This window comes from Canis lupus, chromosome 4 (genome assembly GCF_048164855.1).
Source record: "Canis lupus baileyi chromosome 4, mCanLup2.hap1, whole genome shotgun sequence".
Lineage (NCBI taxonomy): Eukaryota > Metazoa > Chordata > Mammalia > Carnivora > Canidae > Canis > Canis lupus.
This window is the reverse complement of record NC_132841.1, coordinates 22,027,449-22,052,270: the sequence shown is the minus strand read 5'-3', so window position 1 is coordinate 22,052,270 and position 24,822 is coordinate 22,027,449. Positions and strand designations below refer to the sequence as shown.

The window sequence follows — 24,822 nt, the reverse complement described above, 5'->3', positions numbered from 1 at the left end:
CAGCCCCAGCAGCAGCAGCAGCGGCAGCAGCGGCGACGACGACGACCGGAAGCGGGCGAAGGCGGGAGCCAGAGGGAGTTCGGGGAAGCTGGTCGGCGGAAGTGACGTGAGGGGCGGGGCCGAGGAGGGGGCGGGGCCGAGGAGGGGCGGGGCCACGGAGGGGCGGGGCCGAGCCCCTGCGGGCCGGACGCGAGTTCGCGGTCCTTAGCGCCGAGTGTTTGAGAGCTACGCCAGGGTGGGGGTGGAGAACCCAGTAAGCTTTTTTTTTTTTTTTTTTTTAATATTAATTTATGAGAGAGGCAGAGACACAGGCAGAGGGAGAAGCAGGCTCCATGCAGGGAACCTGATGTGGGACTTGATCCCGGGTCTCCAGGACCACGCTGTGGGCCGAAGGTGGCGCTGAACTGCTGAGCCAAAAAGGGCAGCCCTTTTTTTTTTTTTTTTTTTTGCCAATCGCTGGTCAACACCACTTTACTTGAGCCAACTTCTGTTTTCTAGCCATCTAAACAAAAGTGTAATTTTACTTTTAATTGCCCCATAGTAGGTATAGGCGATGCATGCATAATGCATTAGAAAAAGAATCAGGAAAAAAGAAAAAAAGAAAAAGAATCAGGACTGCTGTCTGGACTGGTTTCCCAATTCCCCTTTCCCGGGGAGAGCCCTGGTACCAGCTGTGCACTTCTGTATACTTGTGTATCCTGCCAGAGACAGTCCCTTCCAGACCCACGTAATGCAAAATCTACACATTAAGAAAACAAAGAGATTAATAGCTACTCATGTCACAAGGGTGAGTATTGTGTTAGAAAGGAACTGAAGCACAAGGAAAGATTAAGGACACAAGGTACCTGAAAAATCTAGTTTTGAAACGCTGGTCTTTCCTCTGAGGTTCTCAAACTTTTCAAAGTTTACATTCCTAAGAATAACTGAGGATTCCCAAGAGCTTTTCTTGGTGTGGGTTATAGCTATTGATAATTACTGTATTCGAAATTAAAACTGAGAATTCTAAATAGGTTGCTTGATAAAATAATGTCATTACATTTAACGTATTTTTATTTTAAAAATTCTATTTTTCAAAACAAAAAGAAATTACTGAGAACAGTGGCATTGTTTTACATTTTGGCAGACATTTTAACATGTGATTCGTAGAAGACAGCTGGAGCCTCACATCTGTTTCTGCACTCGATCTGTTGTGATGTGTTGTTTTGATTCAAGTGCATGAAGGAAAGCCAGATTCACACAGGTAAGTAGTTGAAAATAGGAAACCTCACAGAATCTTGGAAAGGGTCTCAGGGACCCCCCCCCCCCCAGGGATCTCCAGATCACATTTTGAGATCTGCTGCTCTAGGCAGCATTGTCTCTGCCTACAACATACCCTAAATGGAATTGGAAAGAGAATCACAGGTACCACCAACATAGCTATCATTCCCATTTTGCGAATGAGGAAATTGAAGCTAAGAGATATTGAGTGTTTAACCCAAATAAAATAGCTACTAGTCCTCACTACCGAGAGCGCCAATCAATTGCTTAGTAAGCAAGCAAGAAAACAAGCAAGAAAACTTACACAGTGAAGCAAACATTGTTATTGGTGGTCAGGTTGGGCCAGAGCATGACATGGAACTGATTTTGTGATAAGCGTCCAAGAATTCAGAAAGAAGAACCCCTCCTGCCCTGCACCATAGAGGTCCCCAGAGTTGGAGGAGCCTGAGCTCAACCATGAAAGTTTCCATGGCTTTGCATATGTCCTTTGCATATGGCGCCTGGCTGGCTCAGTAGGTGGTGGAGCTTGCAACTCTTGATCTTGGAGCTGTAAATTCAAGCCCCAGGTTGGGTATAGAGATTACATAAATAAATAAATCTTTTTAAAGATTTTATTTATTTTAGAGAGAGCAAACATGAGTGGGGAGAGGACAGAGGAGGAAGGAGAGAGAGAGAATATCAAGCAGATTCCACACTGAGCTTGGAGCCCAACACAGGGCTCAATTCCACAACCCAGATATCATTACCTGAGCTGAAACAAAGAGTCAACCACTCAATGGACTGAACCACTCAGATGCTCCTAAATAAATTAAAAGAGAAAGAGAGAGAGAGAGAAGGGGCACCTGGGTGCCTCAGTAGTTGAGCATCTGCCTTTGGCTCAGATTGTGATCCTGAGGTCCTGGGATTGAGTTCCACATCAGGCTCCCAGTAGGGTGCCTGCTTCTCCCTGCCTATGTCTCTGTCTCTCTGTCTGTGTGTCTCTCATGAATAAATGAATAAAATATTTTTTTAAAAATTCAAAAAATTGGGGCAACCCTGGTGGCTCAGAGGTTTGGTGCTGCCTTCGGCCTAAGGTGTGATCCTGGAGACCAGGGATCGAGTCCCACATCAGGCTCCCTGCATGGGGCCTGCTTCTCCCTCTGCCTGTGTCTCTGCCTCTCTCTCTCTCTCTCTCTCTGTGTGTGTGTGTCTCTCATGAATAAATAAATAAAATCTTTTTTAAAAATTTAAAAATTCAAATTTCAAAAAATTAAAATTAAAAAAGAAAGAAAGAGGCACTTTCTAGAGGAAGGAAAAGGTGAGATACTATTTTACAACTGTATAAAGCTTACAAAGTATATGATTACAACATGCTCCCCTCCTTGATCTCTCTTTGATTATGGATTTTGGGGTGTTCTGGGAAGAACAGGGAGATCTTTCTGCCCAAAGACTGGGTTGGAATATGGAATGAAATAAACTAAATAAGGTTGACAATTTTGAAATCACAAAGACAGGGAAGTATCATCTGTTTTTTAAATTCATTTTGACAGTCAACCTGAAGTACAGAAAGGAGCTCTCCTGTTAACAGCTATGTGACCATAAGCAAGATACTTACACTCTCTGAGCCTCATCCATATTATGGACATAACACTGTTACCTCACTGAGTAGTCCTGTAAGTGAAGCATATAAACTGTTTAACACAGTTAACAGATAATGTTTTTAAAGATTTTTATTTATTTATTCATGAAAGACAGAGAGAGAGAGAGGAGCAGAGACACAGGCAGAGGGAGAAGCAGGGTCCACGCAGGGAGCCTGACACAGGACTCAATCCTGGGACTCCAGGATCACACCCTGGGCAAAAGGCAGACGCTAAACCGCTGAGCCACCCAGGGATTCCCCACAGTTAACAAATAATTATCTTCTAGGAAGGTCATATTGAAATTAATGGAGGTCTAGAATTTTTGTTTTTTAAAAAATTAAAAAATCTTGATCTTAGAGCTGTAAATTCAAGCCCCAGGTTGGGTGTAGAGATTACATAAATAAATAAATATTTTTATTTTTTAAAAAAGATTTTATTTATTTTAGAGAGAGCAAACATGAGTGGGGAGAGGACAGAGGAGGAGGGAGAGAGAGAGAATATCAAGCAGTGTGTCTGAGGAGCTCTGGTGTGTCTTCTTTCCCCAAACAGAAGGCATCATAGTCACCTGTTCTGGTTTCTGGCCTAGAATTAAATGTGTGTGTGTATGTGCACGCATGCATATGGTTGTGTATGTGCATGTATGGATGGATTTCATCACCTCTACACTACCCTAAAAAAAAAAACCCAAAAACTTAGTCAAATAATTTTTCACACTCTTTCTAAAAACGTGTTCTTTACTTGTGTGACAGCTTTATTGGGATATAATAGTTTACCATAAATTTTAGCCTTTTAAAATATACAACTCAGTGGTTTTTTAGTCATTCACAAACTCGTTCAACTGTCATCACCACCATCTGCTTTCAGAACATTTTTTCACCCTGAAAAGATACCCAATATGCACTAGCAGTGGCTCACATTTACCTCCAACCTCCTCAGCCCTAGGCAACCAATAATCTACTTTCTGGTTATATAGCTTTCCTTATTTTGCAACTGGTCTCTTCCATTTCACACATTTTCAAAGTTCAACTATAAGTAGCACATGTCAATACTTTGTTCCTTTTTTTTTTAAAGATATATTTTTTTAAGATTGTATTTATTTATTCACGAGAACACACACAGAGAGAGAGGCAAAGACACAGGCAGAGGGAGAAGCAGGCTCCATGCAGGGAGAGCCAGATGTAGGACTCAATCTTGGGTTTCCAGGATCATGCCCTGTGCTGAAAGTGGCGCTAAACCACTGAGCCACCCAGGCTGCCCTACTTTGTTCCTTTTAATGGCTATTACAAATTGCACTGCTATGAACATTTGTGTACAAGTGTTGTGTGAGTACGTTTTCAATTCTCTTGGGTGAACACTTAGGGATAGAATTGTAAATGTAGATTTAACCATTTGGGGAACTCCCAGGCTGTTTTTCAGAGTGGCTGTGCCGTTTCACATTGCCATCAATGGTGTATACAGGTTCTTTGCCAATACTTGTTATTATCTGTCTTCTTCATTATAGCCTCTTGTGGATGTAAAGAGGTATCTCATTGTGGTTTTGATTTGCATTCCCTGATGACTAATGGTATTGAGCACCCATCAGAGTTCCAGAGTGTATCTTGTTGGAGAAATGTTTATTCAAATAATTTGCCCATTTTATTTTTTTTAAGATTTTGTTTATTTATTCATGAGAGACACAGACAGAGAGAGAGAGGGGCAGAGACACAGGCAGAGGGAGAAGCAGGCTCCACGCAGGGAGCCCGACGTGTGACTCGATCCCGGGACTCCAGGTCACGCCCTGGGCCAAAGGCAGGCACTAAACCACTGAGCCACCCAGGGATCCCCCCTAATTTGCCCATTTTAAAATTGGGTTGTTTTTTATTGAGTTTTAAGTGTTTTTTGTTAATATTCCAAAAACTGGAACCTCATCAGATGTAAGACCTGCAAATAATTTCTCTCATTCTATGGATTATCTTCACTTTTTTTTTGTTTTTTTTTTGTTGTTGTTGTTTGTTTGTTTTTTATCTTCACTTTTTTGATGGTAATCTTTGAAACACAAGTTTTTTATTTCAGTAATGTCCTATTTTTTTTCCTTTAGTTGCTTGTGCATTTGGTATCATATCTAAGAAACCATTGCTTAATCTAAGATTACAGAAATTCATGCCTGTGTTTCTAAGTTTATAATTTTAGCTCTTACTTTTAGATCTTTGTTCCATTTTAAGTTAATTTTTGTATATGGAGTGAGGTAGGGATTCACCTTCATTCTTTTGCATGTGGCTAACCAGTCCACCTGGCACTATTTGTTGAAAAGGCTGTTTTCCCACCCCATTGAATAGTCTTGGCAAAAATTTGCTGCTTAAAGTGACATTCTCTGGTGAAAGCTACTCCTAGATGAGGAATTTAAGGAAGTGGGACCATTCTAGGTCAGCAGAGTATTTTTAGAAGCAACTGAGCAATAACCATGACAGCAACTAATGTCCAATGTCTCACTCTTTTAAATAATTTATGCATACCACCGTTTCATATATTCCTGACAACAACCCTGTACAGTAGCCTCCATTATTATAACCATTTTACAGATGGGGAACTGAGGCTCAAGGAAGTTGAATGACTTGCATAACAAATCACTCCAAACTCCTGGCTTGAAACAATACATAGTTACTATCTCTCAATCTTTGAAGGTCAGAAATGTGAAAGCCAGTTACTCACAAGGTTGCAGTGAGGATGTTTGCCAGGTCTGTCCTCATCTGAAGGCTTGACTGGGGTCAGAGGATTTGCTTCCAAGCTCACTCACATGGCAGGGGACAGGAGGCCCCAATTCTTCACCATGTGGACCTCTCCAGAGCCACCTGAATGTCCTTGTGAGATGGCTGCTGGCTTCTGCCTGAGTGATTGCACTGTGAGAGGGAACAAGGAATAAGCTACAGTGACTCTTACGAACTGGCCATAGAAATCACCTATCATGTTGTTACATCTGCCACATTCTGTTTATTAGAATCAAGTCACTAAGTAAGACCAATATTTTCTAGGGAGGGAATTAGGCTCCACCTTTTGTTTTGTTTTGTTTTTTAAGATTTTATTTATTTATTCATGAGAGACACAGAGAGAAAGAGAGGCAGAGACACAGGCAGAGGGAGAAGCAGGCTTCATACAGGGAGCCCGATGTGGGACTCGATCCCGGATCTCCAGGATCATGCCCTGGGCTAAAGGCAGCGCTAAACCACTGAGCCAGGGCAGCCCCGGTGGCGCAGCGGTTTAGCGCCGCCTGCAGACCAGGGCGTGATCTGGAGACCCTGGATTGAGTCCCAAGTCAGGCTCTCTGCATGGAGCCTGCTTCTCCCTCTGCCTGTGTCTCTGCCTCTCTCTCTATCTCTATGAATAAATAAATAAAATCTTAAAAAAAATAATAAACCACTGAGCCACCTGGGCTGCCCAGGCTCCACCTTTTGAAGGGAGACATCAAGGATTTATGGACATATTTTAAAACCACCACACTTGCCCAAGGTCTCAAAGATTGCAAGTGTTTTAACAGGAGAAGCACAGTGTGAAAGCACTGATAAATCTCTGCTTGCACCACACTTGTTAATGTCCATTTGGCTAAAGCAAATCACATGGCCAAGCCCAGAAGTAATGGTGAAGGGGACAGGATCCCACTTACTGGGAGTTAGAGCTCACTGGGGGCTGCCAATGTAACAGTCTAACACAATGCACTAACTTTCATCTCCTTGAAATATTGGAGTCTTTTTGGAGTTGTCTTTTCCAACTTGCATTGTCTCTATTTCCTTGAATTTGCTTTCTCTGACTGTTTTTAAGCTCCCTTTTTCAGGTTAAAAGCATTCCTCACGTGCCTGATGATCTTCAGCTGTCCATTCATGAGGGGCTGAAATACTTAAAGGAAGCTCTGAGGTGGAGGGGGGGCTAATCTCAGGATGAGATTCTCTGTGTGGTCATCTGATCCAGACCATCTATTTCACTAGGGGTCACCCAAATGTCAGTATCTATAAATATTTTATCTTCTGCTGATCATTGTTCCCCCCAAAAAGCAGCCTACATTCTCCTGCCTGGGGAGTACAAGTCTGGGTCCAGGTTCTGAAAGCCAAGCTGGGGCCAGGCAGAGAGCAGGGACTCTCTCTATTCAGAATGCAGACTTTCACTTTCTTTCAGTATAGCACCTTCCTAAGGCTACACCTGCAGTGTGTCTCTGAAGCCCAAGGGGTCCCCAACCTGCTGTATCTCTTGTTCAACCTGTCTCAAAGATAAACCTCACATCACCTGCTGGTGTCACGGAGGGAAAGGTGGCTGGCTGGGTAGGATAGTGGAAGAGATTTGTGGGTTCCAGCTGTTCCTTTTAAAGACGTTAAGCCAGTCTTTCTCTCTCCAACCACACCTTGCACCCCTGATCGCAGAGGTACCTGGAACCTCTGATCTGTGAGCCTCCCTGGAGTGCTGATAAAAACTGGCCTTTTTCTTGTTAGCTGCTCCGCCCCCACTGTTCCCACTCTATGGAGTCAGTCACCATGAGTCTCTCTGCTTTCCAGCTTCCAGAATGTTGTTGCTATCACTGGTTCTGTGCCATATCCTTTTCTGACTTCTTAGTCCTTATGGGTTTATGCTTAAAAAAAAAAATCGGCTCTCACTTTGGGGGGGGGTGTCTAATGTGAATACACATAAAGAGCTAAATATATGTTTACCTGGTTTTATTTAAAGTATATAACACATCGTTTGTTTATGTATTTATTTGACAGGGAGAGAAAGAGCACAGCAGAGGGGAGGGACAGAGGGAGAGGGAGAAGCAGGCTCCCTGATGAGCCCCAATGCAGGGCTCGATCCCAGAACGCTGGAATCATGACCTGAACCCAAGGCAGACTCTTAAACAGCTGAGCCACTCAGGTGCCCCAACACATTTTTATTTTATTTTTTCTTATTTATTCATGAGAGACAGAGAGAGGCAGAGAGACACAGGCAGAGGGAGAAGCAGGCTCCATGCAGGGAGCCCGACATGGGACTCGATCCTGGGTCTCCAGGATCACACCCTGGGCCAAAGGCAGCACTAAACTGCTAAGCCACCCAGGCTGCCCGCCCCAACACATTTTTAAATAGCCTTTCAGTTAGGAGGCAGAGAAGTAGGTGCGTAAAACAAAGAATGACCCTCAGAACCCTGCAGAACTGACCTAGGAGATCTGCTACCCTGACCAGAGTCAGGAAGCTGGGGAGTAAACAGCTACTGGCCCAGCCACCCGCCCCACCTTTGCCACGATCAAGGATCAGAGAGCTGCTGTCTGATGGGACTTCAGAGCCACGCAGAGCCTGCTGGATCCATCCAGATAGTGGTGCCTGAAACAACACCGCACCCCACTCTCCACCCCCACCTAACTCACTTCTGAATTCAAGTGTTACGTGAAGGCATCTGCTGATATAATCTTGACCTCTGAAACACATCTGGTGGTCTTGCTTTCAGGGAATGTGAAAATGACATTTTTTAGTTTTCCAGCTTCTGTAGTGTGAGAAGGCACAGCAGAAGAAAGTTAGAAAAGGCGTTGAGTGCACCAATCTACCTATCCACCACAAACAGTAAGGAAATGTATATAAACATTTTGTCACTGAACACTAGCATTCATTCCCACTGTTCTCACCTCACTTAATTTCCTTTCTCCTAGTCTGTAATTAAGGGTTAAACTCCACAAGCATCCCCTCCTGCCTTTGGTCAGGAGTTAGCAAACTCTTTCTATAAGAGATCAGAGGGTAAATATTTTACCATTTGCAGACTAGATGGTTTCTGTCACAAGTATTCAACTTCATTATTGTAGCAAGAGGGAAGCCATAGACAATGTGTGAACAAATGAGTATGGGTCCAGTAAGACGTTTGTTTGTTCTTTCTTTTCTTTTCTCTTTCTTTCTTTCTTTCTTTCTTTCTTTCTTTCTTTCTTTCTTTCTTTCTTTCTTTCTTTCTTTCTTTCTTTCTTTCTTTCTTTCTTTCTTTCTTTCTTTCTTTCCTTCCTTTCTTTCTTTCTTTCTTTCTTTCTTCCATTTTTTCTTTTAAAAAGATTTTATCTATGTATCTGACAGAGAGAGAACAAGCAGAGGAAGCGACAGAGGGAGAGGAAGAAGCAGGCTCCTCGCCAAGCAGGGAGCCTGATGTGAGGCTCCACTGCAGGACCCTGGGATCATGACCTAAACCAAAGACAAAAGCTGAACCGACTGAGCCCCCCAGAAGCCCCCAGTAAGACTTTCTTAACAAAAGCAGGCAGCCAGATGTATTTGTCCCACAGGCTATAGTTTGCAGACTCCCATATTGGTCATACTGTCCTTTAACAAATCCTTAATGAACACCTACTATATGTCAGGTACTTTCTGGAGGAGGGGATATAGCAGTACACAAGACAGAGGCGCCCCAGATCCCATGGAGTGAATGAACATCCCACCTGGACAGATGGTCTCCTCCCCCACTTCCTTGCCTAGCCCACACTCTTACTTAATACTCCGTTTAGGTTGACCTTCCTTGACTTTCATTTCCCCAGCCAGGGTTGGTTCCTTCCCTCTGAGCTCCCGCAGTGCCCTGTGTACACTGAGGTCACTTGTACCCACCTTGTGCAGGAGCGTTGTTTGCTTTTGCATCTGGTCCCCTGCAGGACTGCTAACTCTACAAGGACAAGGACTTCCTTGCCTCCCATCCCATGGGGCCTGGCTCAGAACCAGCCTGTGGTCTGTACGTGCCGAACTGACTTTATAAAGCTTTTGTGGAAGCTGAGATATAAACAGGAGACACAGTTGCAGGCAGATTGGTCTGGTGTAGGCCCTCCCTATTCAGATGAGAATTTTTGTTTCTCAGTTGGGTTATGGTGTAATTGGTATGCACTCCTCTCAAGTGTGCTTGCCTATGAGTTTTGACAGATGTCTCCATTCTTGCAAATACCACCATAGTCAAGATAAAGGACATTTCATCACACCAGAAGTCCCCCAAACCTTTTTGTAATCAAACCCCCCCACATCAAAGCCCAAACCCCAGGCAAGAATCATTGATTTGCTTTTTATCACAACTGATTCACTTTATCTGTTCTGAAACTTTATATAAATGGAATCATACCATATGTATTGTTTAATATGTCATGCAGCATAACATTTTGCTTGTATGAGTAGTCCATTCCTTTTTATGACTGAGTAGTAGTCCATTTATGGATATACCACAGTCTATCTGTCAGATGAAAATTTAAAGATATCTCTGCCTCCTCTCCCAGAGCCTACCATGAGGAACAAGGAGGGCCTCATGTGGCCTCAAATATACTATTTGGGTATTATCTCATAATAAGTTTATCTAGGTAGTTGGCGATTGGGAAGCTGCCAGGGCAATTGTGACCCCACAGACACACACCCCTAGGTCCATACCTGATGTCCCGCCATTGAACTTGCAAAGTATGGATTGAATATGCAAAACACACCACATTTGGGCAGCCCTTCCTTGGAAAATTGAACATTTATTGATATAATTGTAGTTGCAAAAAATGGAAGTGGCCTGGGGGTGCCCAACCCAGGGATGCCCTTCCTATAATCTTTTTTTTTAAGATTTTTGTTTATTTATTTGAGAGTGTGTACACACACAAATGGGGAGAGGGGCAGGGGAAGAGGGAGAAGCGGGCTCCCTGCTGAGCAAGGATGCGGGGCTTGATCCCAGAACTCCGGGATCATGACCTGAACCGAAGGTAGCCACTTAACTGACTGAGCACACAGGTGCCCCGCTATCGCCTAATATTTCAGGGATTGGCCACCTAGGCCTTCTAAAACTCATTCCTTCTCCCTGCATTTATCAGGTGCCTGTGTGCCCTCTGTCTCTGTCTTCCGCAGGGGCAATGAGAGGCTGGCCCCACCCTCTGTAATGAGGCCATCCATGCAAAATCTATATCATCAAAAGGATAATCACCCCTTACCTTTGGATAACACTTTTCCACTTTACAAAGCACTTTCAGACCATTATCTCACATAAGCTGACCCACAGCCCTATGATGGAGGCTGCTTATTATTCTCCACTTGATCTTAGCCAAAAGGCTGAGAAGTGATTATTATTATTCTCATCTACATCTCACAGATAAAGAAACTGAGGTTCAAAGAGGTTATGACTTCACTGAAACCATGCAGCCAGGACCCATGGAGCTAGGACCAGTGTTCCTGCTTCTGGCTGGCCATCTTGTACATTTTCTCCTTCATCTTAGGTGAAGGCGCCCCTTGGGTACCGATTCTTTATCATCACATTTCTGAATACATTGGGCAATGAACAGCATCCATTTCCGGAGCGCCTGAAATACAAGAGACAGATTGTGTTCAGAAGGTGATAACAATCATAGATAACTTTTATAGGCATCCAGACTGAGTCAGGTGTTGTATGAGGCTTCTAGAGATCTTATCTGTATATTCCCAGCTGCTATACAAGGTAGGTATTATTATGCCTGTTTTACAGGTGAGGGAGCAGCCTTAGAGAAACTAGCTTGCCCAAGGTCACCTGCTGTATCTCTAGAAATTCTCTAGCCTCTTGCTGTGGTTGGGAACAGTCTACTGTGTATAGGCTTTGACATTCCTTGGTTCAAATGCTGGCTTTCCCACCTGCTTGATGTATGACCATGAGCTTTGAAGCTATTCTGTCCTCTGAAAAATGGGAAGGCGAACCCCTCATACACAGAGTGCTCTTCTAAAGATGACATGTCAGGCCCAGCCAAGGTTTGGCCAACAAGAATGGTGATTAGGCACCAATCCAGATCCAAGAAGGTGCCAGGGGCCATGAGGCTGGGAGAAGAGGAGCAGGTGGCGTAGCAGCATGTGTGACTGTTGAGTATGCCAGAGGGGCCATGCTTCAGCCTCAGCATTTCCTCTTTTGGAGGTTTTGTTGGGTGATGCCAACAGAAGTCGGTAGTTTACTTCAGAAAATGAGGTTTGGTTTGTTCAAGGTTACTTTGGCATAATAAAGTCCTCCATTGAAGCCAGTTTATCATCTGCCTATTTACTACAATTCAACATCTGTCTTTCTCCTTGTCTATCCCAGTATTAAGGAGAAGATTCTTCATGATACAATCTTCCCTGTATTACCCCTGGCCTGCAGGGAGAAAGTGGGCAGTACACTTAATGCCACACCACATCCAGTGGGATGTTCTGGTTTTGATAGCTTGACCTCCAACCAGAGAGAGCACTTTTGAAATGGAAATGTCCTGTCATCCAAACAGTGAATGGTGTGCATGCCCTGTGCTAGCCACAGCCCAAAGGCAAAGCACACAGTCTACAGAGCCTCAGAGCCAAGAGCCAAGAGTGGGGGCTTGCCACACTGAAGCAAGAGGTACTCTGCCCCAGGGAGCTTCTACTCTCTCTTGGGTGGAGCCCAGGGTTTTCAATGAGAATCTTTTTTTTTTCTCTCTCTCTCTCAGTGAGAATCCTTTTTTGATGACTAGGTAGGTGCTGTGAGATTCAGGGTGAAAAACTCTGACTCCCAGGATCTCATTCTCCATGCAGACTCTAAACAAGATACCTGGCTTCTATCTCTCCATCAACAAATTCATTCAGAAATATCTGTTCAGATGCTAGTATAGCCCCAACTCTGGGTTCAGGAGTGAACAAGAACAGACCTCATGGAGCTTCTAGCTATGGGACTTACCTGCCTTGGTGACAATTCCTTGTATCCAGGTCTTCTGGCTGGATTTAGGTGGGGTTATTCATCCATCCACTCTGAATTCAGCTCAGAAGCCCTGGGATAGTACTGACCAGAAGTGCAAATTGGATTATGTCGCCACTCTCTCTTCCATGGCTTCCCACAGAATCTTGAGTAAGGCCCTGCATGGTCTGGCCTCAGCTTCTGTGTTTCTCCCTCTCATTTTCTGTGCTCCTGTTCTTCACATGGACCACACTGTCTCCCATCACAAGGCCTTTGCATGTGCCATTCCCTTTGCCTGGTTGTTCTCTGTGGTGAAGAGATTTTAAGGTGACTGCCATGACACTCCTCTCCTGGCATTCACACCCTTGATGTAAGGGGAACTGTGACTTGTTTCTAACCAACAGATTATGGCAAGGGTGATGGAATGTCACTGCTGTGATTGTGTTTGTAGGACTCCATCTTGCTAGCACACTTACTTTAGAGTCCTCCCCTACCCCAGCTGGTCTTGCTCTTGCTCTCACTGGCTTTAAAGAAACAAGCTGCCATGAATCCTGTTGCCACAAAAAAAAAAAAAAAAAAAAAAAAAAAAATCCACTTCCAAGCCTGAATGAGCTTGGAAGTGGATCCTTCCCCAGTCAAGCCTCCATGTGAAAAATGCAGCCTTGTATCATACCTTGATCTCAGCTTTGCAGAGGATCCAGCTAAGCCGTGCTATTATTCTTGACCCATAGAAACTGTGAGATAATCTATGTCTTGTTTTAAGTCACTAAGTTTTTGTTCAAAAAAATAAAGCTGTATAAATGTGTTACTATTTTCTATATGCAGCATAGAAAACCAATATATTCTCTCATAGTCACCTCGTTGACTTCTACTCATTCCTTATCCCCATCCCCACTCAGATGCATTTTCTCAGGGCAGCCTTCCCTTCCCTATCTAACAGGGCTCAGTCTCCTGTTAGAGGCTCTCAGGTCACCGTGTGCCTCACATGCATATGACTTGTCCAGGCATAGTTGTATGATTAATTACTATCCGGCCCTTCTCTAGACTGTAAGGTCCATAAAAGCAGCCTGCTTTACCCCAGGGACTAGTGCAGTGCCTGGCACATGAGTGTGTTCAGTACTATTTGGTGAATAAATAAATAACTTAGCGGGTGGACTCAGGATGAGTGTAGTGAGAGACAGAGATTGTTCAGCGATTAGACTTGGGAGAAAGTGGTTTCTATAATACTAAGAACTCACTTTTATCATGACATAACTGAACAACTGAAGCTGAGAGTGTATTGGGGGCATCCTTGGTGGGAATAATGTGTCTATACAGCAGTCACACTGAGCCAGACTCAGGGCTTGGAATGAGTGGGTTTCTCTTGGAAGCTCCAGACTCCTTCCTCCTTTCAGGAGAACATCTTGTATTTTGATCACCAGGCAACTCTCTTAGCAATGTCCTCCCTTTGAGTTTCTACTTTGAGGACAGAAAATGCAGGGGGAGAAAGGAAGGGTGAGTAAGGTAAAGGGAGCTCCAGCTTGGCAGTTCCAAGAAGGCCCACAAAATGCCAAATAGCTTGTCCCCATAATAGGTAGGTGAGTACATGGTGCTAGGACCTGGATTGTATCTGCTCTCCTCCGATCCAGGTGTTGAAGTTCTAATCCATGTGTTGAAGTTCTAACCAAATACAATACAGCATTGTATTTGGAGATGGGGTGACTGTATCTGGAGATGGAACCTATAAGGAGGTAATTAAGGTTAAAAAAAAGTCATAAGAATAAGGCTTTAATCCATAAGGCTGGTGCCTTTATAAGAGGAGGAAGAGAGGGACGCCTGGGTGGCTTAGCAGTTGAGCATCTGCCTTTGGCTCAGGGCGTGATCCCGGAGTCCTGGGACTGAGTCCCACATCGGGCTTCCTGCATGGAGCCTGCTTCTCCCTCTGCCTGTGTCTCTGCCTCTCTCTGTGTGTCTCTCATGAATAAATTAATAAAATATTTTTTTTAAAAAGAGAAGGAAGAGATACCAGAGCTCTCTCTGCCACATGAAGATGCAGTAAGAAGGTAGTCGTTTACTGCCAGGAAAAGAGATCTCACCAGAAACCAAATTAACTGGCACCTTCCTCTTGAACTTCCAAGCCTCCAGGACTATAAGACAATACATTTCTACTGTTTAAGTCACCCAACCTATGGTATTTTTGTTATGGAAGCCTGAGAAGATTAAGACATGGGGTTATCTAGAAGGCATTTTATGCTATAAAAATAAGGTTTAGCAACCTCAGAGTTTAGGCTTATATTTTCCTGTCTCTTCAAGTGGACTTTTCCTGTCTCTTCTGATTTTATTTTATTTTATTATTTATTTATTTATTTAGGCATCAGAGTTTAAACATGCCCAAGTCTTTACAGCTTTAAACATCCCTCTCTGGATCCCAACATCCTTCCTAGCTATGGCCATGTTTTCCTCCCTACTTTCCAGCCATGCTTCTGACATCTACACTTGCTGATGTATCATGCTCTCGCTTCTATTTATTCACTCTTCAATCCCTTCAGCTGGGCCTCCACCCTGCAGTAGCTCAGAAGCTACTTTGATGTAACATCCAGCAGACACTTTTTTGGTCCTCATCTGACTGTTCACTTTTTCTCAGCCCTTTCTCATCCTTTGAGTTTCTGGACACTGCTCTCTTCTGAATCCTTTTGTCTCTTCCTGGGATCTCCTTGCTGGTCTTCATATGCCCCCTGCTACCCTACTGCCCCTCATGGAAATGTTGACATTCTCCGAGTTTTGCCTTTGGTCTCCTTACCTTCTCACCCCACATCTCTGTCCACTAAGCTTTCCCACTCCTTTTGCTCCAGCATCTGCTCAGGGCTCCCAAACCCATATCTTCAGCCCAGGTTCCTTGTTGCTGCCTGGATGTCCCTCAAGCACATCTAACTATACATCCTGTGAGTCAGCACACAATGCTGCCCCCTTTCCCCCCTGCATGCCCTTTCCTAGAACGTGGCACCATCAGAGGCTAAAGGTCAACCTCCAGGGGCACCTGGATGGCTCAGTGGTTGAGTGTCTGCCTTTGGCTCAGGTCATGATCCTGGGATCCTGGGATTGAGTCCTGCATCGGGCTTCCTACAGGGAGCCTGCTTCTCCCTCTGCCTATGTCTCTGCCTCTCTCTTTGTATCTCTCATGAATAAATAAAATAAATAAAATAAAGGTCAGCCTCCGTTCCTCTTTTCCTCACTTCTTAGCTCTAACCAGTCACAGTGACCTGCCTTCTTGGCTTCCTAAATATTTATATGCACCCATCTCCTCTGCCTCTTATTCCATATAGAGAGCCTAAAAGACACTGATTTGGCTGTTGCCTCTGTATGGGAATGATTTTAACAGGCAAAGGAAAAGCTACAATGGGTGCACCAAGGAAATAGTCTTTTGCTCTTCTAGAGCTGCTGGAGAAAAGTGGATTGATGTCTGGAGGTGCAGGGTTTAGTGGATTTTTTAATGAAATCTGAGTCAGTGGAGGGGCTCAAGGCAAGGTCTACAGTGGAGGGGCTGTAATGTGGTCTCCTGCTTTGGATGTGATGTGGGGCTGGTGACCACAACTAGCTCACAGAGGCATTCTGTGTGGCTCATACATAGTTCAAAACTGTTTGATGAATTTCCAACATTAAAAGCCTGGAGATTTTGGGCAGCCCGGGTGGCTCAGCAGTTTAGTACTGCCTTCAGCCTAGGGCCTGATCCTGGAGACCTGAGATCGAGTCCCACATTGGGTTCCCTGCATGGAGCCTGCTTCTCCCTCTGCCTGTGTCTCTGCCTCTCTCTGTCTCTCATGAATAAATAAATAAAACATTAAAAAAATAAATACAAGCCTGGAGATTTCAACATAAGAAAATGGATTTCTAGCTTTTCTGGAAAAATCAGATTTAGCGGTTCTGAGCCCAGCACGCGCAGGATCAAGACTGGAAGCTGACTTCCAGCTGCTGCACCAGTGGATGGTTCTCCACAGTGTTCACTTGCAAATTTGCTCACTCATGCTACTGCCCGGACCCTGGAAGCATCTGAGTTTGCTAAACCTGAACTAGATATTCTCCAGTTTGCATCCAGCCTGTGATTTTGCACTATCGTATTTCAGCAATGGAGGAAGTTCCCTTAGGATTTCCTCCAAGCCCTGCCATGTTGCTAATCCTAGAAAATCCCCTTTCCCTCGTCTTCACAGTAACAAGTGTTACTGGACCTGTCCGCTTTTTGCCTCTACCCCCCACTTCCCTTTCCTGTCCACCCTACTCGTCCCCTGTTCCAAAAATTCTTCTGGTTCGGGTCTTCAGTCCTCTGTGGCCTTCTCAGCTCCAATATTGCATCTCTTCAAAGCCCAGCCTCCTCAGGCACTTTGGTGGAGGATGTATGCCTGTGCCTCGCCATTGTTCTGGAAGTTACATGGCTCTCGAAATGAGACATTGGAAGATAAATGAGTGAGGAAGTCCTTACATGAAGTTCTGAATGTTCACTAACAGGTGCAGGGGAACGAACAACCATCTGGGAAGATGCTGGACTGGTTAGGAGTGCTTTCGGCTGCAGATAAGAGAAACATCTCCTCAAAATCCTGAATAAAAGCCATGTGACAAGATGTCCGGAGTCCTGAGGTTACTGGAGTTGGTTCAGGGCCTCTGTCACAGTCAGAGATGGCAGCTGAGGCTACAACGATCATAGTCACATTCAAGGCAGGAAGAAAGTGGTCTCGTTTTATCAGGAAAGTAAACACGTGTCCAAATACCCCCAGCTGAGTTCTGTTTTTATTTCACTTCTGTCATGGATGTCCTTCCAAAACAGATGGGTTGGAGTCCTGAGCACCAGTAGCTCAGAATGTGACCTTATTTGGGGACTGTATCTTTAAAGAGGCGGTCAGAGTAAAAAGAGGTTGTTAGGGTGGGTTCTAACCCCATATGACAGTGTCCGAGTAAAACAGGGAAATTTGGACAGAGCCAGACAGGCAGGGAGGGAAGGCGATATAAAGGAACAGTGGAAGAAGGTGGCCATCTACAGGCCAAGGAGAGAGGGCTGGAGCAGAGCCTCCCCTCGCAGCCCCCAGAAGGAACCAGTCCTGCAGAACTGCAGAACTGTGTGACAATAAATGCCCATTGTTCAAGTGACCCAGTCTGTGGTACCTTGTTATGGCAGCCCTAGGACACTAACGAGCAGACCATGACACATAGCTTCCTCTGGTTTCAAGGGAGGCAAGGAAAGCAGGTTCTTCATTGTCATATGGCTGCCCCAAACAAAATTGGATTCTTTTGATGAGAAAAGGGAAGGGAGTGGATGCTGGAATGGCCACCAATAGCATCTGCCAATATCCTGCAGAGTCAGGAACCGGAAAAACCGATCTACGAGAAAGGGTGAAGAGAATGGACGCATTAATAATTCCCTGGCCCACTGATAAATAAACAGTTTGTTAACAAGCACTCCCTAAGCATGTAGAGTCTCCAGCCCCGTGCCAGGTAGAGGCTCCTTCCGCTGTCAATCTCTGCCCTTCCCTCAAGCAGCTCATAAGTAGACTGCAGACATAAGATCTGTATTAATGAATCATATTTTCCTGGGCCCCAGGAGTCTGAGCATGAGAAACAAGGCTTATTTCTTTGGCTTAGTCCCCACGTACTGAACTGTAGGAAACTCTACCCCAAATCCTTCCCTCAGGCAGACATGCTAATTATTCCCTAGGATCCATTTCCATCTTCTTCTTTTTCATAATAAAATTCACAAGTTTTAACTGAGCACATGATCACTCAGCCATAGATTATAGTCCCAGCCTCCCCCAAGTTAGGTATGGTCACCTGACCAAGTTGGGGCTGTGGCTTTTGAAGGAGAGGGATGCAGGCAATATTTGGGTCATCCCCTTAAAGGCAAAGTGGCTTGCTCTGGATGTTTCCTTTTCTCCAATTCAGAAATTATATAACTTCAGGAGTGGCCTGGGCCCCAGAGGTGGAAGAAGCATATTGAAGATGACATGGGAACTGGCCAGCTTGGTTTTTAGATGACATTTTCAGAACAGAGCTGTCAACCTTCCCTAGGTCACCTGTTTCAGGAGAGAGGGAACGAAATTATTTTATTTAAGTTGAAGTATTTTCTGGTCTTTTTTTACGGTGGGCTCACTGTGTGCTAGTTGATATACTCCCCGAGAATAGAGTAGAGGTGTCCCATGTGTACTTGCATACATAGTGATCTCCAACGCTGTCAGGGGAGGAATACTCTCCACTGTGACATTTCTTCCAAATGCTTTGTTTCCAAGTCCCATAGCAGGCCTGTCTCTGGCTTCCAGTTTTTCAGGAGGAGCCAGGAGCTAGGGGCAGGCCTAGGGCAAGACAAGAACTAAAGAGGCACTCTTAGGCTATGCGAGTATGGGATTGGCAGCAGACAGCGGCTCCTTAAATTTTGCACCCTGAGAGCCTCTGGTACCACCCCCTAGTCTAGGACTGCCAGTAGCCATAGCTTCATTGTGGCTGCCCTCTTTGTCTATGAGGGTTATTCTCCTATCACATGCTTTCAACCAGGGCTGGGGACTGGTGACACTGCCACCTGAGCTCCAGCCCTGGTCTGTCTCTGAAGCTCCTGACTCTACATCCAAGACCTTGTTAGATGGCTCCCAGTAGATGTACCCTTAACTATCTTCTCAACCCTAAATTCTCCTGTTCTTTAGTCACCCCTAGACCCCTATGTCCTTTGTTCCATACAGGGCACAGGCCACTCCCCTGCACTGATCCCTCTCCCACACAGTTTTCTCCTTCATCTCCACATCATTCCAAGTGCTGTCCTGTCTATTCTGGAAGTATCTCTTGCATCTGTTCCTTTTCTGTTCTCTCTCTTTTTTTAAGATTTTATTTATTCATGAGACACAGAGAGGGGGGGTGGGGGCAGAGACACAGACAGAGGGAGAAGCAGGCTCCATGCAGGGAGCCTGACATGGGACTAGATCCCAGGTCTCCAGGATCACGCCCTGGGCTGAAGGCGGCGCTAAACCGCTGTGCCACCCGGGCTGCCCCCTTTTCTGTTCTCTTTACAGCTACCTTAAATCCTTGTCTTTCTCATGTTGCCCACCAACAGGGCTTTGCATGGGACCTTCCAGAATTTGGCCACGATACACGTAGGCTGTGGAATTGGGCTACCTGAGGTTGAATTCTAACTCTACCACTTAGAAGCTACGTGACCTTTGACAAACTCTAACTTCTGTGTGCCTTCATTTCCTAATCTTTAAAATGGGGCTGCTGGCAGTTGAGTGTGTGTAAAGATGGACTAGCAGTTGAGTGTGTGTAAAGATGGACTAGATAATATAAAGCATGTGGTAGAAAAAGTGACATTTTAGGCATGATCCATTATTGTTTCTGTTATTGATATATTTCCAACCATCCTGTGCTCTGTTCCTTCCTTCCAGAGTGTTTCTCTCATCAGGTCACTTCCTTGCCCAGTATGTTTACTCCTCCCTGTGTCTACTCCCTCAGTGGCCCTTCCATGTTGTATCTGGGGTTGGCCCCATTTTGCCAACAGAATGTTTGTACCACTAGCTGGGGCTGGAAAAGTGCTTTCACTATGGGCTTGCCTTTTAGACTGGGCCAGTCCCCCGGGAGGTAAGAGACCATTTGGAGCAGAGGTCCCAGTCTGTTCCCCACTGAGGCCCCTCTGCCAACAGCCTGCTGACTGCCAGATGCAGGAGTGAGGTTGTTCTAGACCATCCGGCCCCAGCTGGGTGCCAGCTGACTGCAGAGCTCAGCCCAGCCAGTTCAGACCAGAACTGCCCAGCTGACCTACAGAATTGTGAGAAATAACACACATTTGTTGCTGTAAGCTGCTAAATTTCAGAGTGGTTTGTTGCAAAGCAAAAGCTAACTGAAATACCCAAGAAGTCAAGTACTACCTTGTCATCCCAGCAGTAAAGGCTCTCACGATGGCTCAATGTACCTTTGCGTACCATTCCCATAGCTCCTTATCCCCTAGGCTGCAGCCAGAGGTGAGCACTTGGCTGTTCCCAGGAATGCTTTATGCTTTCTGGCAGCTAAACCCGTGCTCAATTTGGGCCTCACTCTGGGAGTGCTCTTTCCCTCCCTACTCCTTTCCCTCTCTCATGTCTTCTTGGTCTTCTGTGCCTATTTCAATTCAACTGATCCTTGAAGACTTCTTCAAGTGGTTGGTGGGCCAATCAGGAGCAGCCCATCCTTGAAACCTTTCACTTGATATTGCTGAACTCCTAGTTCTCTGTTGTGGTGGGACAGTTTTTCCCAGAGTGGGACCTATATTCTTGGAGGTCCAAGAGCACTGTTTTGAGAGTGTGATTCCCTTTTTAATTTCTTCCAAGTGTTTTAAATTAACCAAGGCACTGCCATGTCTTTACTATCTGGGTAGCACTTGCTAGCCTCCTTTTTTTTAAAAAAAAAGATCTTATTTATTTGAGAGAGAGAGAGCACAAGCAGCGGAGGGGCAGAGGGAGAGGGAAAAGCAGACTCCCCACTGAGCAGGGAGCCCGGCTGAGAGCTCAGTCCCAGGACCCTGGGACCATAACCTGAGTCAAAGGTAGACACCTAATCTACTGAGCCACCCAGAAGCCCCTAGCCTCCTTTTATTACAAAGAGAACAGCTTCGGGGATCCCTGGGTGGCTCAGTGGTTTCGCGCCTGCCTTTGGCCCAGGGAGTGATCCTGGAGTCCCAGAATTGAGTCCCACGTCAGGCTCCCGGCATGGAGACTGCTTCTCTCTCTTCCTGTGTCTCTGCCTCTCTCTCTCTCTCTCTCTCTGTCTATCATAAATAAGTAAATAATAAATAAATAAATAAATCTTAAAACAAACAAACAAACAAAGAGAACAGCCTCCGGAGCAGGCCTTTAGCAGGCAACAATAATGTTGTTTCATTTTATTCACTTAATTATATTCAAATGTTATTCCAGTTCTATTGGGATATAATTGACATACAGTATTTATTTTTCAGGTTACTTTCTATCTATACCAAATGATATTACTTCCCATTTGTAGTTAGGATATGAAATTTTATTTTTCTTCTTCTTCTTTTTTTTAAGAAAGGAGGGTGTACAGGGGCAGAGTGAATCCCAAGCAGACTCCACACCCAGCATGGAGCCCTATGTGGGGCTCCATCTCACCACCCTGAGATCATGGCCTGAGCCGAAATCAAGAGTTGGACGCTTAACTGACTGAGCTGCCCAGGTGCCCCTAAAGTTTTTTTTAAAGTAAATATTTTTAAGTTAAACCATGAATCAATTTAAAGGAAAACAAAGTAAATGATAGTATCATGTGCTGGTAAATTGTCCAAAAAAAAGTCCTGATTTGGAGCGTGGGCTGATTTCTATGGTATCAACCTTCTAACTGTGCTATTTCCAATGGTCAAGGTGGCACCACTGAATGCAGAGCTGGGAAGAAGTGTGTAGAATGAGCTCTCTGAGTCTGCACAGACAGCTCAAGCTCATCACCAGGTGGGCTCAGGTACAGCAGATGTCAGCAATGACTGAAGCTTGAGAAACATGTATTAAAGTCACTTTTTGTGTGAATCTTTTTTGTCATAGCAGAGTGCTTTTGTGTCTTGAAGGTATTGCCTGCTTCCTGTTCCTTTTTGTGAACCTTGCAGTACTGGAGAGATCCCTACAGTGGGTACCTGTGACCAGGTTGAAAATCTGGAAGAGGGACTGAGTGAATTGCTCTTCTGCATAGGATGACAGTGACTTGGAGTGACTTTGAGTTCCTGCCTGTTGCTAACTCAGCTCCAGACAGAGTCACAGCTCCAGGCGGAAGACTCAGGAGGACACAGGTTGATGCATAGGATCCGGCTCATGCATGTCAATAGGACTTCATATTTTGTTTCTACCCGAATGTACTTTTCCATCAAGGGGTGTACGATAAGGACAAATACGAGGAGACTACAATAGAAAAGGAGAGATTTGGGCAGCCCTGGTGGTGCAGCGGTTTAGCGCTGCCTTTGGCTCAGGGCGGGATCCTGGAGACCCAGGGTCGAGTCCCGTGTCGAGCTCCCTGCATGGAGCCTGCTTCTCCCTCTGCCTGTGTCTCTGCCTCTCTTTCTCCCTCTGAATAAATAAATAAATCTTAAAAAAAAAAAAAAGAAAAGGAGAGATTTAAGGCCTTGTATTAGTTTTCTAGGGCTGCTCTAACCAAGTGCCACAAATGTCTCACAGTTCTGGGAGCTGGAAGTCTGAAATCAAGGTGCTGGCAGGACTGGTTCCTTCTGAGGCTGAGGGAGGATCTCTTCTAGGCCTCAGTCCTTGGCTTGTAGATGACCCTCTTCTCTGTGTGTCTCTTCACACTTCCCTTTACTCATATTTATCTGTGTCTAAATTTCCCCTTTTTACAAGGACACTAGTCATATTGGACTAGAATCCACCTTAATGATGTCTTTTTAATTTGATTACCTCTGTAAAGACCCTATCTTGGGATCCCTGGGTGGCGCAGTGGTTTCGTGCCTGTCTTTGGCCCAGGGCGCCATCCTGGAGACCTGGGATCGAATCCCATGTCGGGCTCCCGGTGCATGGAGCCTGCTTCTCCCTCTGCCTGTGTCTCTGCCTCTCTCTGTGTGTGTGTGACTATCATAAATAAATAAATAAAAATCTTTAAAAAAAAAAAAGACCCTATCTTGAAATAAGATCACAGTGTGGGATCCTAGGGGTTGGGACTCTAACATACCTTTATTGGGGGATATAAGTCAACACACAACAGGCCTTGAGACTGATTCCAGTAATTTTTTTTTCATTCATTTGAAATAGACAGACAGAAGGAGCATCAGCAGGGGAAGGGACAGAGGGAGAGAGAGAAGCAGACTCACCGCTGAGCAGGGAGCCCGATGCAGGGCTGATCCCAGGACCCTGGGTTCATGACCTGAGCCAAAGGCAGATGCTTAACCATCTGAGCCACCCAGGCGCCTCTGATTCTAGTCATTTTTTATGGGAAGTAGACCCCATTCGGGCTCTTAGTCAGTGGAGTTGAGCTGCTGGCTTTGACCACAGGATACTGTCCCTTCCACAAGTATCCTGAGAATTTATCCTGCTTGGCAAGGGGCAGACCCTCAGGAAGTAGCCAGATAACAAGTTGCCATGGCACAAAGGTTTTCCTATTCTGCAGGCAGCTGCAAGGCTTTCAGGAAATCAACAGGGGCTGTGTTCAAGCTCTGGCAAATAAGCTTCTCTCTGTTTATAGGTGAAGGTGTATGACTTCCATCTCATGTGACCAGGCCTCCAAAGATGCTCTGTTTAGGAGCAGGAGCCTGTGTGGAGCCCACAGAACTTCTTCACCGAGAAGCTTCAGTGGGGTTTTCTCTTGCACAGCCCTGTCCTCCTGATCCTCTTGTTTGTTATTCTGAAACTGAAGGTGGCAATGGATATCTTGTGAGTGAGAGAATTTTGCTTGTTGACTATGTTGAATGAGATCAGGAAATATCACGATTGAAAATCTTAGCACCATGTTAAATATTGACTGAGCATCCACTATGTGCCGGGTGTCTTGGGAATACTTATTGAGCACTGCAGTCAGTTGCAAAACTAGCCTTGATTCTCGCTACTCATTCCTGTATTCATGTTCCTTGCGATATGACTTTGCTCCTCCTACCATCAGAAGATGGAGTCTATTTCCCCACCCTTGGACCTGGGTTGGACTTGTGACTTGGTTTAGTCTTGACTATGGAAGTGATGTAGTGCCAGTTTTGAGCCCAGACCTTTAGAGACTTTGTGTGATTCCAGTCTTGCTCTTGGAACCGCACAGCTCCAAGTGAACCAGCCCGGGCTAGCCTGCTGGTGGAAGAGAGACATGTAACCCTGTTACCTCAGTTGGCAGCTATCCATCTCCCCAGAAGCAGTGGCTTCTGGCTGCCTAGCTACTGATGCCAGCTGTATGAGGGAGTCCAGCTGAGACCAGAAGAACTGCCCAGCTGAGCCCAACCTAAAATACTGACCCATAAAATCATAAGCTAAATAAATATCTATTATTTTAAGACACTTCTGGGGTGCCTGGGTGGCTCAGTTGGTTAAGCGTCTGTTGATTTTGGCTCAGGTCATGATCTCAGGGTCATGAGATCAAGCCTCACATTGGGCTCTGGGCTGGGTATGGAGCCAACTTAAAATATTCTCTCTCCCTCTACTCCTCCCTCAGGCCCTTAAATAAATAAATAAATAAATAAATAAATAAATAAATAAATTTATGCACTTTGGGGTGTTTCATGATGCAGGAAAAGAAGGTGCTTACTATGTGCCAAGCTGTGGTTGATCTGAAAAGAGGCAGAGTCTTGGGAGAAAAGACACGTGCAGAGATGGCATAGTAATGGGCACAGTGCAATAAGTGTTCTGGAGAAGCAAACGCACTAGCAACAGTAGATGTGGCATC

The 24,822-nt window shown here is 45.1% G+C and overlaps 1 long non-coding RNA gene across 2 annotated transcripts; it reads left to right on the top strand.

The window, feature by feature from the left end:
* The first annotated feature begins 166 nt into the window (after positions 1-166).
* On the top strand, positions 167-17,209 carry LOC140631512 (uncharacterized). Of its 2 annotated transcripts, none has more exons than XR_012029055.1 (3): positions 167-253; positions 1,124-1,240; positions 16,963-17,209. It is a non-coding gene; the product is annotated as an uncharacterized lncRNA (long non-coding RNA). The 2 variants fall into 2 exon arrangements; XR_012029056.1 differs by lacking the exon at positions 167-253 and adding an exon at positions 445-787.
* The last annotated feature ends 7,613 nt before the right edge of the window (positions 17,210-24,822 follow it).